Source organism: Orcinus orca, chromosome 10, assembly GCF_937001465.1.
Source record: "Orcinus orca chromosome 10, mOrcOrc1.1, whole genome shotgun sequence".
Taxonomy (NCBI): Eukaryota; Metazoa; Chordata; class Mammalia; order Artiodactyla; family Delphinidae; genus Orcinus; species Orcinus orca.
In genome coordinates, this window is record NC_064568.1 from 44,920,013 (window position 1) to 44,934,604 (window position 14,592).

The 14,592-nt window shown below is 46.7% G+C and overlaps 1 protein-coding gene across 4 annotated transcripts in view; it reads left to right on the forward strand.

Moving 5' to 3' along the window:
* Positions 1–242: 242 nt before the first annotated feature.
* The window catches only part of TRAK1 (trafficking kinesin protein 1), a 162,791-nt gene continuing 148,441 nt past the window's right edge, over positions 243–14,592 (forward strand). For 2 of the 4 annotated variants that reach the window (XM_033402002.2, XM_033402001.2), the window contains exon 1: positions 492–1,243. The gene's annotated coding sequence lies outside the window, so the exon portion shown is untranslated. Of the gene's footprint in view, positions 404–491; positions 1,244–6,128; positions 6,208–14,592 lie in introns of those variants that run through there. The other 2 variants (XM_049715238.1, XM_033402003.2) reach the window with 2 other exon arrangements.

Consider the following 14,592-nt stretch of genomic DNA (forward strand, 5'->3'; position numbering starts at 1 on the left):
TTCTATGGTTTAGTTTCCTTGGGTCTTCGGTTCTGGTCTGAGTCTTCTCCATGTCCTCCCAATGTCCTCTATGACCTTTGGCCAGGGACTAGCCCAACGCTGTAGACTCAGCAGCCTCAAGTGGAAATGAGGTCATGCGTGTTGTTCCCCGTTACACCGTCCACCGGTCATTTACATAATAGAGTAGCCTGTGAGGACTTACTTCCTGGAACGTTTCCTGATCCGCCACACACCTGTCCTCCTCCCTTACCCTTTGGTGGCATTTTGTTCATCCATATTCCCCCCACCTCCCAGCTCTGTCCCACCCTTATTTAAGACTAAGGATTGCTTTCCTAAGGGACGGCCCGGCCTGCAGGAACGAAACGTCTGGACTTCTACTGTATTCTCGGCAAACAGCCTCCGCGTGAGTTCCACCCTGCCCTTAGACTGGCTGGACGGGCACGGAGAAGTCCTAGAAGTAAATAAGCGCTCGCGGCGGGGGTGGTGGTAGTGGTGGTGGTGGTGTGTGGTATCTTTTCCTGACCCGGGGTATTTCGCCGGGGACTTCTCCAGACCCAAAGTCGCAGGAGCGGGTCACCTGCCAGCGAGGTAGGAGGGGCTTGGCTCTGGGCCGCTGGGACGCGCTCCGCCCGGCGGGCGTCCTGGAGGTGGCGGCGCGGGCCGGCAGGCGGGGCCGGGGGAAGGGGAGGGCTCGGCGAGCGTCGGGCGGTGACGGCAGCGCGGAGGGGAGGTACGAAGCGCCCGCCCGCCGAGAGCCATGGCGAGAGGCCGCGGCGCGGCGCCCGCATCAGTGCCCCGGTCCACAGCAGCGCCCCCGCCCGCCGCCCTGGGGCCCACCCGGCCGCCGCCCCCGCGCACCCAGAGCCCCTGACGGCCGCGCGCTACGAGCGAGACGCCCCCAGAGAGCGGCCGCGCGCGGGAGGGCGGCGCGGGAGGGAGCGCTGGGGTTCCCGAGCGCCCCGACGAACCCCGCGTCCGGAACCTCGTACCCCGAGCCCGGGAGCGCAGAGTCGGCGGGCGGGCAGAGGAAGGAGGAGGAGGCGCCCCAGCCGAGCCCGTCGCGTGCACCCCGGTGCCGCCCGGCCGGCTGCTGAGGAGGGAACCGGAGCCGCCGGGCGGCCGGGACTCGGCCGAGGACAACGAAGAGGAGGCGGCCAGGAGAGCCGAGCGCCCGGGCAGCCCCGCGCCGGAGGCCCCCGGTATCACGCCTGCTACGGGGCCGCGCTTCGTGCGCCTCTCGAGGGTAAGCCCGTGGACCGCTGACCCGTGCCTCAGGCGCATCGGGCCCGGGGGTGGGTGGGGAAGGACACGGGTGTCCCGGGAGTGTGGATGCGTGGTGTGGTAGCGGCGAGAGGCAGGGACCCTGAGGGGGCGGCCCCCTCTGGCATCGGCCGCACCTGCGGGAGGCCCTGGGGGGCACAGGAGGGTGCCAGTAGTGCATCGTATCGGTCACGCCGCGTGGCCTGGATTCCGGGCTCCGGCACTCCGAAGTGACAGTGAGGCGACCTTCAAAGAGTCCCGAGCTGAGCGAGAGCTGAACCCCGATTGCCACTCACCCGCAAAACGAATGTAAACTACATATTCTGAGAGTGTTTCGGTCGAGACTAATGGCTTTTAGGACCCCTCCTTTCCGTCCTGAGAGTTAACAAGTTCACTTGGTCACTTTTTTGACCTGAGTTTTTCAGTTCTTTTCGAATCTCCAAGGTCAGCCTCCTGCAGGTAACAAGAAACTTAATGAAATGTATTGCTGCTTCTTTTGTAAAGTTGTGTTTAGGGAAGTACAGGTCAAAAGCCCGGCCCCGCTGCTCTTGGGGCTGGCGCTGGATGGCCCCTACCCGTTCAGTCTACGTGCTGTAGAACCGTTCGCTGCACTTGTTCAGAAACTGAAATCAGCGTCCACTTTGAGCGCCTCCTAAGTGTGTCTAGGCCTCTGATTAAAAAATATTCTTTCCCATAAGCTTCCCTAGAACTTTGTTTGCTTCAAACAAATGTGTGGACGTTGTCAGTGTCTGCGAGTGTGTAGGCCGGCTGGGTACCCTTTCCGTGGAGCATCTTTTGGTTATGGGGTGGGGGGGAGACAAACCCCAGGGAAACTAGGAAAAGGGTCCTTTCCGGTTTCCAACTACAAGAGCAGCAGAGAGGGAGGTGGCCGACTGAGCGGTGTGGGCTCTGGGCAGGCTGCATTGGGAAGGGTGTCCCAAGTTCCAGTGGAGGATGACAGGTTGGCTGGCAGGTTCAGAGTTCGACCTGGAGTGACAGATGGCACCCTCCTCTTGGTTTGGAAAGATCGGTCTTGTCTGCGCTTCGACCTCTGGCCCCAGCTTTATCACAGAGGTGCCCAGACAGTCATGGGCTGAGCCACCTGGAGCGCTGAGCCGGGCTCAGGGATGATGCTGAGCTGCGTAGAAAGCCCATGTCTGTGTGCAGCAGGTTTGGCCAGAGTTGGGTTTCAGCTTGGCCTGAGCACAAGCCGTTTCCTGTTTGATGCCCCAGGGACCTGTGGGGTTTGGTTTCCCATCCCCAGCTCTCCGTGGAGGGTGTCTCCACTCTCGCTGTGTTGCCCACACTCCTCTCTGGTGTGTTAAAAAAGGACATTGGCCTTGGAGTGGGGAACCTGAATTCAGATTCCAGCTCTTCTCTCTCTTTGCTGGTTGGGTGACCTTGGGCCCTTTTTTAACCTCTTTGACTTGGCTTCCCCCTCTCTGGGATGGCCCCCCTAAAACAAACAAACAAAACCCAAACAAACCTCACTGGACTGTTGTAAGGATTAAAGAGTGTTTTGAATGAAAGTGTCTGTAAAAGTTTGAATGACCTGGGAGGATTTTCAGGTCTCATTCCAACATGACTAGATTTGTGACTTGGGAACATTTTTGAGCCCTAACAGGGATAAGATAGCAGATATAATAGCGGTTATTTTCCTTCTTATAGATTTATTGTGAGGGTTGAATCAGATCCTGTAAAAGGACTTTGAAAATAAAATAGCATTGTTCGCATTCCGAGGAGTTCCTAAACTTTCAGTTTCCAAACTAGCGACATTTTACTGTTTACCATCTGATGTGGACTTTCTTCTGAGCCCCTACCCCTGACTTTGCACATAGTAGGTCTCTGTAATTGTTAGATGAGTCTGGAATTAACCCTCTGGGCTTCCCATCTTGACTGCCTGCTCCCAAGATGGGCAGCAGACCTTGGGCTTTCTCTGCCCCATCAGCTGTTGGTGTTTTCGTACACTTGATTATTCTTTGGCACCGTACAGCCTGGAAGACAGCCGAGGAAGGCAAGCAGGTTGGTGGCCGCTTTTCCTGAAGGGCAGTTCTTTATTTCTCCTATAGGGCTCCAATGAGAAAGGCATTGGAGGATGAAGAGTTCATTTAAACTCACTGAGGGTTGCAGATATTAAATCAAGCCTTTCACCTGTCTTGCAGCTTAATAAACTTGAGGATAATATTACAGTGGCCAGCCTGTTCAAATATACGATTACATGACCCCTGGTTTTGAAAATGAACCCTGATCCGTTTAACTCATCTGTATTTGGTATGCATCATGATTTTTGAGGGAGGACAAAGGGATGGTTCTTTTTTTTTTTTTTTTTGCGATACGCGGGCCTCTCACTGTTGTGGCCTCTCCTGTTGCGGAGCACAGGCTCCGGACGCGCAGGCTCAGCGGCCATGGCTCACGGGCCCAGCCGCTCCGCGGCATGTGGGATCTTCCCGGACCGGGGCACGAACCCATATCTCCTGCATCGGCAGGCGGACTCTCAACCACTGCGCCACCAGGGAAGCCCAGGGATGGTTCTTTTAAGGAGATTCAGATGTTAGGGAGAGAACTATCTCCACCAAGCCCAAGGCTCATGTGTGTTCTTAGATTTTATCTTGGGTGAGTGTCTGTTGTATAGAGATATACTGTGAATGGGTCTTCTGGTTCCTCCCCCACTCTTTTTTCTTCTTTTTGAATAAATGTTCCCTATTTTGACTTGCCTTCTTATTAGGTGTATCCAAATGGAGGCCACCTGCACTGTTGAAAAATTCAAAGCTTTAGCAAAGAGACAGTAAATAATAGCATATGTGTCAATCTAGATGCCTCTGAGCTACATATAATACCAAATGATGTGTAGCTGATTAAAGAAAGGGTTTAACATGTGTTTATGAAGGGCTGTGTGGCTTCATTATTCATTGAGAAGCCTATTTAATTATGTGTTTGTTAATACTGCACCTGAGGTAGAAGAGGGTGGAACTGGGTGGGAAGCGAGCTCTTAAAATCCTTGTTTGTGCTTCTAGTCTGGCATTCTAGGAAAGACTGCTCCCAGACTCACCTGGGTGGTGGTGAGAAGCACTGTAAATCTCTCTGAAGACTATCTAGGGGCAGTGACCTTTCAGATGGCCACTCACAGCCTTGAGAAAGTCTTTTGGTTTCCGTGTCTCAAGCTAGGAAATGGATTCTCTTCATGCTTCTGAAACTTGTCCTCATAACCTTCAGGGCAAAGGAACCCTGGAAAGGGGGATGCGGGAGCTCAGCCTGAGATTTCCACGACTTTTCAGTGTTACTTCAGCAATTCCTTTTATTTTTGAAATTAATTAGTTAATTTAATTAATTAATTAATTTATTTTGGCTGTGTTGGGTCTTTGTTGCTGCTGGCGGGCTTTCTCTAGTTGCGGCGAGCGGGGGCTACTCTTTGTTGCAGTGCACGGGCTTCTCATTGCCGTGGCTTCTCTTGTTGCGGAGCACGGGCTCTAGGCGCGTGGCCTTCAGTAGTTGTGGCACAAGGCTCAGTAGTTGTGGCACAAGGCTCAGTAGTTGTGGCACACAGGCTCAGTAGTTGTGGCTCGCAGGCTGTAGAGAACAGGCTCAGTAGTTGTTGTGCATGGGCTTAGTTGCTCCACGGCATGTGAGATCTTCCTGGACCAGGGCTTGAACCCGTGTCCCCTGCATTGGCAGGCCGATTTTTTTTTTTTTTTAATTGCTTTACAGTGGTGTATTAGTTTCTGTTTTATAACAAAGTGAATCAGCTATACATATACATATATCCCCATATCTCCTCCCTCTTGCGTCTCCCTCCCACCCTCCCTATCCCACCCCTCTAGGTCCTCACAAAGCACTGAGCTGATCTCCCTGTGCTATGCGGCTGGCAGGCAGATTCTTAACCGCTCTGCCACCAAGGAAGCCCTCAGCGATTCCTTTGATGTAGAATGGAATGCAGGATTCATCTTACGTATTTTAGTATAAAAATGCTTTAAATTGCTGCCTTGAGTCAAAAAGTGCTCAGGGAAGATGCACCTTATTTTCCCTGGGGCTCTGGGGGCTCCCCACAGCATAAGCACCTGTACCCCAGTTTGACAGTCTTGGAGCTGGATTATTTCTAGGATCTCTTCTAGTCCCTGATTTTATGATACGCCAGGACACTTCACAACAGAAGGTAATCTTCCCAGAGGAAATGGATTTTGTACTGACATCTGAAAAGGATGCTCCATTTTTTAGGGGAAATAGGTGTATGAGTAAATTAAAGAACCACCAGAATATAAATTATCTGGATTTGAATGTTAAGGAAGACCCTGCTTGGGGTATTCAGGGGGCTTTGAAATCTTTTTTTAAAAAAAGAATTAGTTGAGGGACTTCCCTGGTAGCACAGTGGTTAAGAATCCGCCTGCCAATGCAGGGGACACGGGTTTGACCCCTGGTCTGGGAAGATCCCACGTGCCACGGAGCAACTAAGCCTGTGCACCACAACTACTGAGCCTGCGCTCTAGAGCCCATGAGCCACAACTACTGAGCCTGCATGCTACAGCTACTGAAGCCCGCACGCCTAGAGCCCGTGCTCTGTAACAAGAGAAGCCACTGCAATGTGAAGCCTGTGCACCGCAACGAAGAGTAGCCCCTGCTCGCCGCAGCTAGAGAAAGCCCGCATGCAGCAACGAAGACCCAACACAGCCAAAAATAAATAAGTAAATAAATAAATTTATTAAAAAAAAAAAAGACCATTAAAAAAAAATGCCAGTCTCCTGACTTGTGTTTACACAGATTAGCTATTGGTAAATTCTACATTTGATAACATAGATGCAGGTGTATTTGCAGCTCTTAAAATAGGTACTGATTAGAATAGGAATATGAGATTTTATTTTTTCTTCTCTCTCCAGGTTTGGAGAGAAGCATCATCCATGCATATGGAGAACCAGAGGATTTTCGAGGTTCTCCATCAGTTCCTCTGATGTTTTGGTAAAGTCAAAAAAGTCCTTCCAGGCAGTTCTTTAATATCAACAGCATATACTGTGGGTGGGCCTGGATTTTTTTTTTTTAAATGGTAGCATCCTGCAAGCTCTCAGTTTTTCAGTTTTGCAAAAAGTAGAGGAGGCATGATCTAGTGTATGCTCGCCTCCTTTTATTATGGTCCTTCCCAAAAAATTTCCAGTTTGTGATGTGGCCAAAGCTAAAATGTCTCCCTAGAGTGTTGAAAATAGTTTGGCTTCACTTGTATTATTGAATCGTGCATTTTAGCCAAGAGGAGCAGGTAAGCAATGAATGCAGAAGCCATCCTCGAGTTTCTGTTTGAGGACAATGGGGAAACTTTTCTTGGGGAGTGGGGAGCAAAAATGTCTTTGACCTCCAGGAGCATCAGTTGTCTTCAGTATGATGAGAAAAGCTGGGAGTGAGTGACTGCAGACGGCTTGGCTAATTATTCCAAAGTGACAAAGGGTCCAGATTCATGGTGGAACCAAGTGGCTGTGGCCTGGGTGGAGAATGGCAGTGGGAGGAGGGTGATGCTCATTAGAGGGAGATCCTGACTGTTGCTGTTTCTGCCTGATTTTGGTCCCTGCTGTCATGGTTCCAGCTGATCGCAGGAGTGTAAGGCCTTATTATTCAATGTGTGGTGGGTCGGCCTGCAGCCTCAGCATCACCTGGGAGCTTGTTAGACCTGCAAAATGGCAGACCCTGCCCGGGACCTGCTAAATCTGAATCTGAATTTTAAACACGTCCCCAGGTGGTATTAATCGTTAGACATTCCTTCGTGGTTACACAGAATGTTCTTTTCAGAAGCACAAGGCCAGACTTCTCGAATGTTGGGAAGAGTATGTCGCCAGCACACACTTGCTCCCTGCGTTGCGGGGGAGAATTGGTGCTCAAAGCTGGATTCAACCCCTTGCCCTCCACTGAATAAACACTAACTCCCCATTCTCCCCCTCTCCTCAGCCCATGGCAAACACCATTCTACTTTCTGTCTCTTATGAGTTTGAATATCTAGCAACCTCATATAAGAGGAATCATACAGTATTTGTCTTTTTGTATCTGGCTTATTTCACTTAGCATAATATCTTCAAGGTTTATCATGTTGTATCACGTACCAGAATTTCATTCCTTTTTAAAACTGAATGTTATTCCATTGTTATGTATGTACCACATTTTGTTTACCCATTCATTCATCTTTGGACACTTGGGTTGCTTCCATCTTTTGGCTGTTGTGAATAATGCCGCTATGAACATGGGTATACAAACAACTGTTAGAGTCCCAGCTTTCACTTCTTTTGGGTATGTATCCACAAGTGGAATTGCTGGATCCTATGGTAAGTCTGTGTTTAATTTTTGAGGAATCACCATACCGTTATCCTCAGTGAGTGCGCCATTTTGTATTCCCACCAGCAGTGCACAAGGGTTCCAATTTCTCAACATCCTCACTGGCACTTGTGATTTTCTGTTTTATTAAATTTTACTTTATGTATAATTAATTAATTAATTATTTTAGCCACACAGCATGTGGGATCTTAGTTCCCCGACCAGGGATCAAACCCAGGAGCCCTGAGTTGAAAGCATGGAGTCTTAACGAGTGGACCGCTAGGGAAGTCCGATTTTCTGTTTTTGTTTTTTATAGTTGCCATCATAATGGTTGTGACATGGTTATTTCAAGTCACTTTTCTCCCTTCATTCTATTATCCTCCCAGCACTAACCATGGTCTTTGCCTTGCTTTGAGCTGTGGGGAATTCCTGAAAAGTGGTTGGTAATAGGAGTTCTTGCTTCAGCCCTTGCTTTTGATTGCTGCTCTGGGAGCGTCACATTTAATTTACTTAGCAAGTGTAGTGGGATTCAGGTTAATAAGGTTTCTAGACGCTACCAGTGTTTTAGGGTCTCTGTGTTTATGGTCTTTGCCTCCATTTTTCCCTCACCTTTTTTATTTTGAATGGAAATTGGAGTGTGTGAGTTGGAGGACCAAAGAGGATAAAACAGAAGGGCAACTCAGGAAGACAATCCATTACATTTTGTGATTCTGAATACAGGGTTCAAACAGTGAATTTGGTTTTCCCCTTGGACCTTGACTTTCAGTGGGGGTGGGGTGTTGGTGGTCTGACACTGGCAGATATCTGGCAGCACAGTCAGAATGGCAAGGGCCTTTTTTTTTTTTTTTTTTCCTCAGTTAAAAGAGGAGTCCAAAGATGTGGGCCTTGCTTTCATTGGAGAATTTCAAACCTGGGAAGAAAATTGGAGGTTTACTTAAACTAAAGGGACAGGCAGATTCTTGTCGAGTTACGAAATTGGAACAAAGTTGGAATTGGTAAGCTTTGTGATGGGGGATTAAAAACAAAAAACCAAACCTATGATTCTGGGATAGCAGCGTAATGATTTAGAGGAAAGGTGGGGAGCAGGAAAATGAGCAATTTGTTACATGTATGACTCACTGGTGCTCTGTGAGTGCTACATTTGGGTGCAGAATTTATGAGACAACTGGCTTACTGGCTTTCATTGCAGAGAAGAAAAGATTGTTATCTGGACGGTGGGTATTTCATTTCAACCTTTGTATCTAGAATGTTTTCAGTAAAAGGCTGAGTACTATGGGAATTGTAAAATTTTGCTTTATGGACCTGAGTAGTGCATAGCCTTGTTTTTTTTTTCATTTGTCAAAAAAATAAAACCGTCCAGATTTAACAATGTGTCTGGATAAGCTACCATACTGTTGATGTGTTTGAAGCCGTGTTCCTTTTTTATTCCCCACTTTAAGATTGGTGCTTTGTCAGGGCTAGATACTGTTGAACCCAGCAAAGAACTGTTTATGATAGTGAGTTCCTGAATCATTACCTTATATGATAACCTCATATAGTTATTTAAGAGGATCACATGAATTAATATGTACGCTTAACTCAGTAAGCATTTTGTGTTAGCCATTATTATTGTTGCTGTTATTGAACTCATTATGACCCATTCATCCACAGATAATTTTGGAGCACATATCTGTGCCACGCCCTAGGGGTGTGTGCTGGCCTTCATCTTTGCGATACTAACAGGAATAGCCCCCACGATCTAAGGCAGTGATGTAGGCTGTGGTTTTTGTTCATCTGACAACTGTCTTCCCTCCTTCAGCTCTGAGGAGAAAGGGTTAACTTTGCAAGAATCCCAAGGTATTAGAGAAATCTCTTTGACTTGATATTTGGACACAAATATCAAGACATTTCAAAGGTCTCTTAAAGGGAGAAGTGTAGTTTGGTGTTCAAATTTTGAGAAAATACCTTTCTATTTGAGAAAATAAGCAGAATATTCTTATTACTACAACAGTAGATAAGGAATGACAAACAGATCATTGGGAAAGTAGGCTAAAGTGCTGGCTAATGCAGTGGATGTGTTTATACTATACTTGCAAGGTAGGAAAATAGTTTGTATTATTAAACGAGGAGGTACTTTACAAGTACAAGAGGAATGTCATAGCAACTGTTGAATGTTACCATGAAAAACTTTTTATTTTTTGCAAAGTTTTATTGGAGGGCTTCCCTGGTGGCGCAGTGGTTGAGAGTCCGCCTTCCGATGCAGGGGACACGGGTTCGTGCCCCGGTCCGGGAAGATCCCACATGCCGCGGAGTGGCTGGGCCCGTGAGCCATGGCCACTGAGCCTGCGCGTCCGTAGCCTGTGCTCCGCAACGGGAGAGGCCACAACAGTGAGAGGCCCGCGTACCGCAAAAAAAAAACAACAAAGTTTTATTGGAGTATAGTTGATTTACAATGTTGTGTTAGTTTCAGGTGTACAGCAAAGTGAATCAGCTATATACATGCATATATACACTATTTTTTAGATTCTTTTCCCATATAGGCCATTACAGAGTATTGAGTAGAGTTCCCTGTGCTACACAGTAGGTGCTTATTAGTTATCTATTTTATATATAGTCGTGTGTATATGTCAATCCCAATCTCCCAGTTTATCCCTCCCCCCTTTTCCCCTGGTAACCGTAAGTTTGTTTTCTACATCTGTGACTCTATTTCTGTTTTGTAAATAAGTTCATTTGTACCATTTTTTTAGATTCCACATATAAGTGATATCATATGATATTTGTCTTTCTCTGACTTCACTCAATATGACAATCTCTAGGTCTATCCATGACATGAAAAACTTTTAGCTGGGTAAGTCTCTTGATACTAGAAGAGAAATAATACTCCTATGGAAGGGAAAAAAGAAAATAAATATTCCTGGGAGTTTGGTTATCTTACAGTCAGACCTTTATCGTTTATGATATACTGGATTCTCTATTTGGCAAGAGGCAGCAAGACAGAGAATGACGAGGATAATCAAGTCTCAGAATTTCCCTCATAAACTCTGAAGCTGCAGCTACATTCATTCACAAGGGCGGAAAAGGGATGCAGTTTGTAGACTTCCCTACGAGAAAGCCGTGGCAGGGCAGGGGTGTCGTTTAGGGGAGGTGGCTGGCTTTCCCTTGGTGAACGTGCCCAGGCCGGCGTGTGGTCCCAGGCCTCATCCACTTCCTGGTTGACTGAGACCTGCAGTGAAAGCCCTGGCTTTACCCAGGGAGAGAGAGCGTGGTGACTTCCCCTGGGGTCGTAAGTGATATTGTAGGTGGAAAGAAGTGGATTCCTTTGAGTGATGTTGAGGGGATGAGCCCTGCTCTTCGGGGAGATGGTGGTAGGGTTTGGGGGAGGGGGGCAGAGTCAAGCCTGAGGCCAAGATTTCCACATTGGATTAACATCAATCAGTTGTGTAGGGGTGGAGGCCTGGAGGATCCTATTGTGAATGTGCTGAGTTTGATGTGCTCCTGAGATTTCCAAGGGGAGGTATTTAGGGCAGTGGGACATCTGGGGCCGATGCTCAGTAGAAAGATCTGAGTGTGAGGTCAGGGTCTGGGGGCTATCCCCGTGTGGACAGTGGTGATACCACATGTAGAAGCACTCACAGAGATTGACCAGGAGGAGACCAGAAATGCTGGGAGAGAGTGTTCTTGTGGCGATAGGTGGGGTTCATAGGCTCCCTCTGCTGTGAGAGGCCAAGGAGGATAAGGGCTAAAATGTTCTTTGGGTTCGTTCGTACATAATAGGTGTGCATTTACTTGTAGAGTTGTATCACTCGGTTCTCCATGGTTCAGGAGAGATGCCGGCTTGGCCTTGTAAACATCTTACAGTAACACGTTGACTGTAAGAATTGCTTTGGTCTTCATGAATGTGTTCAGGTTTCCTTGCCAGGCATCATGTGTGTTTGTCTCACATATGGCTTGTGTCCATATTTTTATGACTTCCTGAAATAATGAGCTCTGAATTAGAGATTTTTCTGCGCTTTGTGACTCACGTGCATCTTACTTGAGGTTTTCCGGTTGGTACTATTGGAGCTGTAGAATCGTGGTAAAATTGGAATTAGAAATCGCTTGTTTTAGCAAAGATGCTTCTGCAGCCCCACCAGAATGGACAAAATAAGAAATTTGACAATATCAACCCCTGGTGAGAATGTGGAACAGCTGGAATCCTCATGCACCGCATGCAAAGAAGAACAAACACTGGGAACATTGGCAATATTTACTAAAGCTGAGCGTATATATTATGACCCAGTGATTCACTTCTGGGCATGTACTCAGCAGAAACCAGTGTTCTTTACTTAGTTCATAGCAGCTTTACTAGCAATAGCTCCAAACTAGAAGAAGCCCAAATGTCCATTAATTATTGCTGACTGTATACACAAATTGGTATATCCACACAACGGAGTACTACTCAGCAGTACAAAGGAATGAAATACTAATCCATGCAACAAATGGATGAAAGTTCCAGGCAAAATATTGAGCAAAAGAGACCAGACACAAAATTATACACTGTAGGATTCCGTTTTCAAAAGCAGGCAGGGAATTCCCTGGCGGTCCAACAGTTAAGACTCCGCGCTTCCATTGGAGGGGGTGCAGGTTTGATCCCTGGTTGGGGAACTAAGATCCCGCATGCTGCGTGGTGAGGCCAAAAATAAATAAATAAAACAAAAAATAAAACAAAAAAAACAGGCAAAACTATCCTGTAATAAGGATCAGAATAGTGGTGGTTACCTCCGAGGAAGTAGTATATATGTAAGTAAAAATTAATGGAGCTGAATGTGTAAGATAATTAAAGATTCTAGTTAATTTGGCCACTATTAGATTTTAATGCAACATGATGTAAAATATTTATTCCACAGAATTTAACTGTGCTTGAACTTGTGGCTTTCATACCAATCCCCCGTCCCCTTGGAGTCATTTAGAACACACACACGTACATACCCCTAGTAGATGGTCCGTAAGGCAGCTATTGTCCAGTCTCTGACAGGGAGCATGGGTGTTTATTCTGCTTCATTGGCTCACCCAAGGTGTATTGTTATTATTGTGGGCTAGGACCTCGGCTAAGTTAAAGTGACTGTGAGGCACTTGCCTACAGTACAAAATTTAAGGGCGGGGGAGTTGCCAAAAAATTTAAGTAATCAATATCAATAGTATTTTAGTGCAATATTTCAAAAAAAATCTAAATTAATGTAAAGAAACCAGTGATGAAAAAAATCAAAATTTTAAATAAAGACAGAATTGGTATTACTGAGTTTTCTTTTTGCCTGATGCCCAAATACAGCTTGGCCAGGTGTACTGTTATGGGCCCGAAGATGGAGCCAGGAGGAGTCCCTAAGACTTGAGAACCATAGACTTGACCTTGGATGTATAACCTAAAAAGAGTGAAAGTGGAAGGACAAGGTTGATAAAGAATATACTGATTCTGTTAATGCTTTTGGTGTTTTGCGAACGGAAACAACTCTTATTTTTGGAAAGGATTCTCAGTTTATTAAACATTTCAACAAAAGGGAATAATGTATAAAAGTGCTTATAGTCCTTAAAATACCATAATTTTTCTTTAAATTTTTGTGAATTTTGCCATGTTAACTTATGGCAGGAGTGGCATTGGTGTTATAAATCAAAACAGGAAGTTGTCAAGGCTTAGATAACTTATTCATGGCATTAACAAGGTATAAAACACTGTCTTTTGGTGTGTAACAGTGTTTAACAGTAGGAAAAGTTAATGATTGCCCACCTTTCAGTTAATCATGTGATTGCTGTTGATATAATTGCCTGGTAGGCAGGGATAGAATCATGTAATTTGCTAGCCTCAGTACTGTGAGCTTACAGACATCCATGGTATTGTGTGTCCCCAAGCGCGGTTTCTGAAACGTGGCCTCCTTTGTCTTTTTGTGGTGAATAAGCCCCATGTATCATGTCCATTTGGCTCCTCACTGTGCTTGGGTTGTGTTGCTCGGACTGAGAGAGAGATCGCAGATTTTTCAGCTTCTTCCAATTACTATGGATACCGTGTCAGGGCCAACTGGAGTCTCCTCTCTGTCAGTTTCCAATAGGTTTCCCCTTAGAAGTTGAAATCCTTGCCCATCCTGATGCTAAGGTGCCCTTTGTTCAAGTGCCAGAGGGCCTTTAAAAGTGTACTGTGATGGGAATTGGTTTCAAAAAATTATACCAGCGAGGGTTAAAACTTCCCAAACTTGTAAAGCTTCACTTCTTTGTTCCCATGCCCCAGCACCCTCCTTTCCAATTTTGTGTGCATGGTTTCCTCCTAGTTACAGGCAGTGATGAGTGGGAAAGTCAAGCTGGCCGAGAGCCTCCCTGTCAGAGACAGTGAATCGCCAGAGATCCTGGAGGGGCCTGTACCCTGGCAGAAAGGCCCACGTGGTGGCATCCTGGCCTTTCCTTGAATGTGGAAAGGTTTTTCATTTAGGAGTTGCATTTCTTTAATAGATATTGGGCTTTTCAGACCTTTTCTTCCCTCTGGTGTTGGTTTTGGCAAGTTGCCTCTTTCAAGGAGTGTGTCCATTTCATTTAAGCTGTTGAATTATTTATTGGCATAACTATTGTGCTTTTAATGTCCAGAAGATCTGTAGTGATGTCCACCTCTTTTATTTCTGATATTTGCCTTTCGTGTTAAGAACCTCTGTGTTCCGAGGAGCTGGGGGAATCAGAGTAAGTGAGCTCAGGAAAACGGGTGGGGGTGATTTCAGGAAAGGGAGGGCGAAGGCAGTGGAGGAAGGAGAGCCTGGACGTGGGGGAGGGCAGGAGGCGGGCCTGGGCCAGCCCTCGGCCCCTCGTTTCCCCGGAGGAGCCTCTGAGGAAGGAGGGTCACGTGGGTGGTGAGCTCATTAGGCTGGGGACACCAGCTGTGCTATTATTAAGGCTTTTAAGGTCCCTGGCAGATGTTCTTAGGCGGAGTTCCAGCCTCCCTCACTTCCCACATATGGCATAATACAGTACATGGAAAAAAGAGCGACTCGGAAACAAATAGCTTTTCCATGAAACACATTATTCCTTTTTTCCCATGAACTTTTTCCTTTTTTTTCCCTC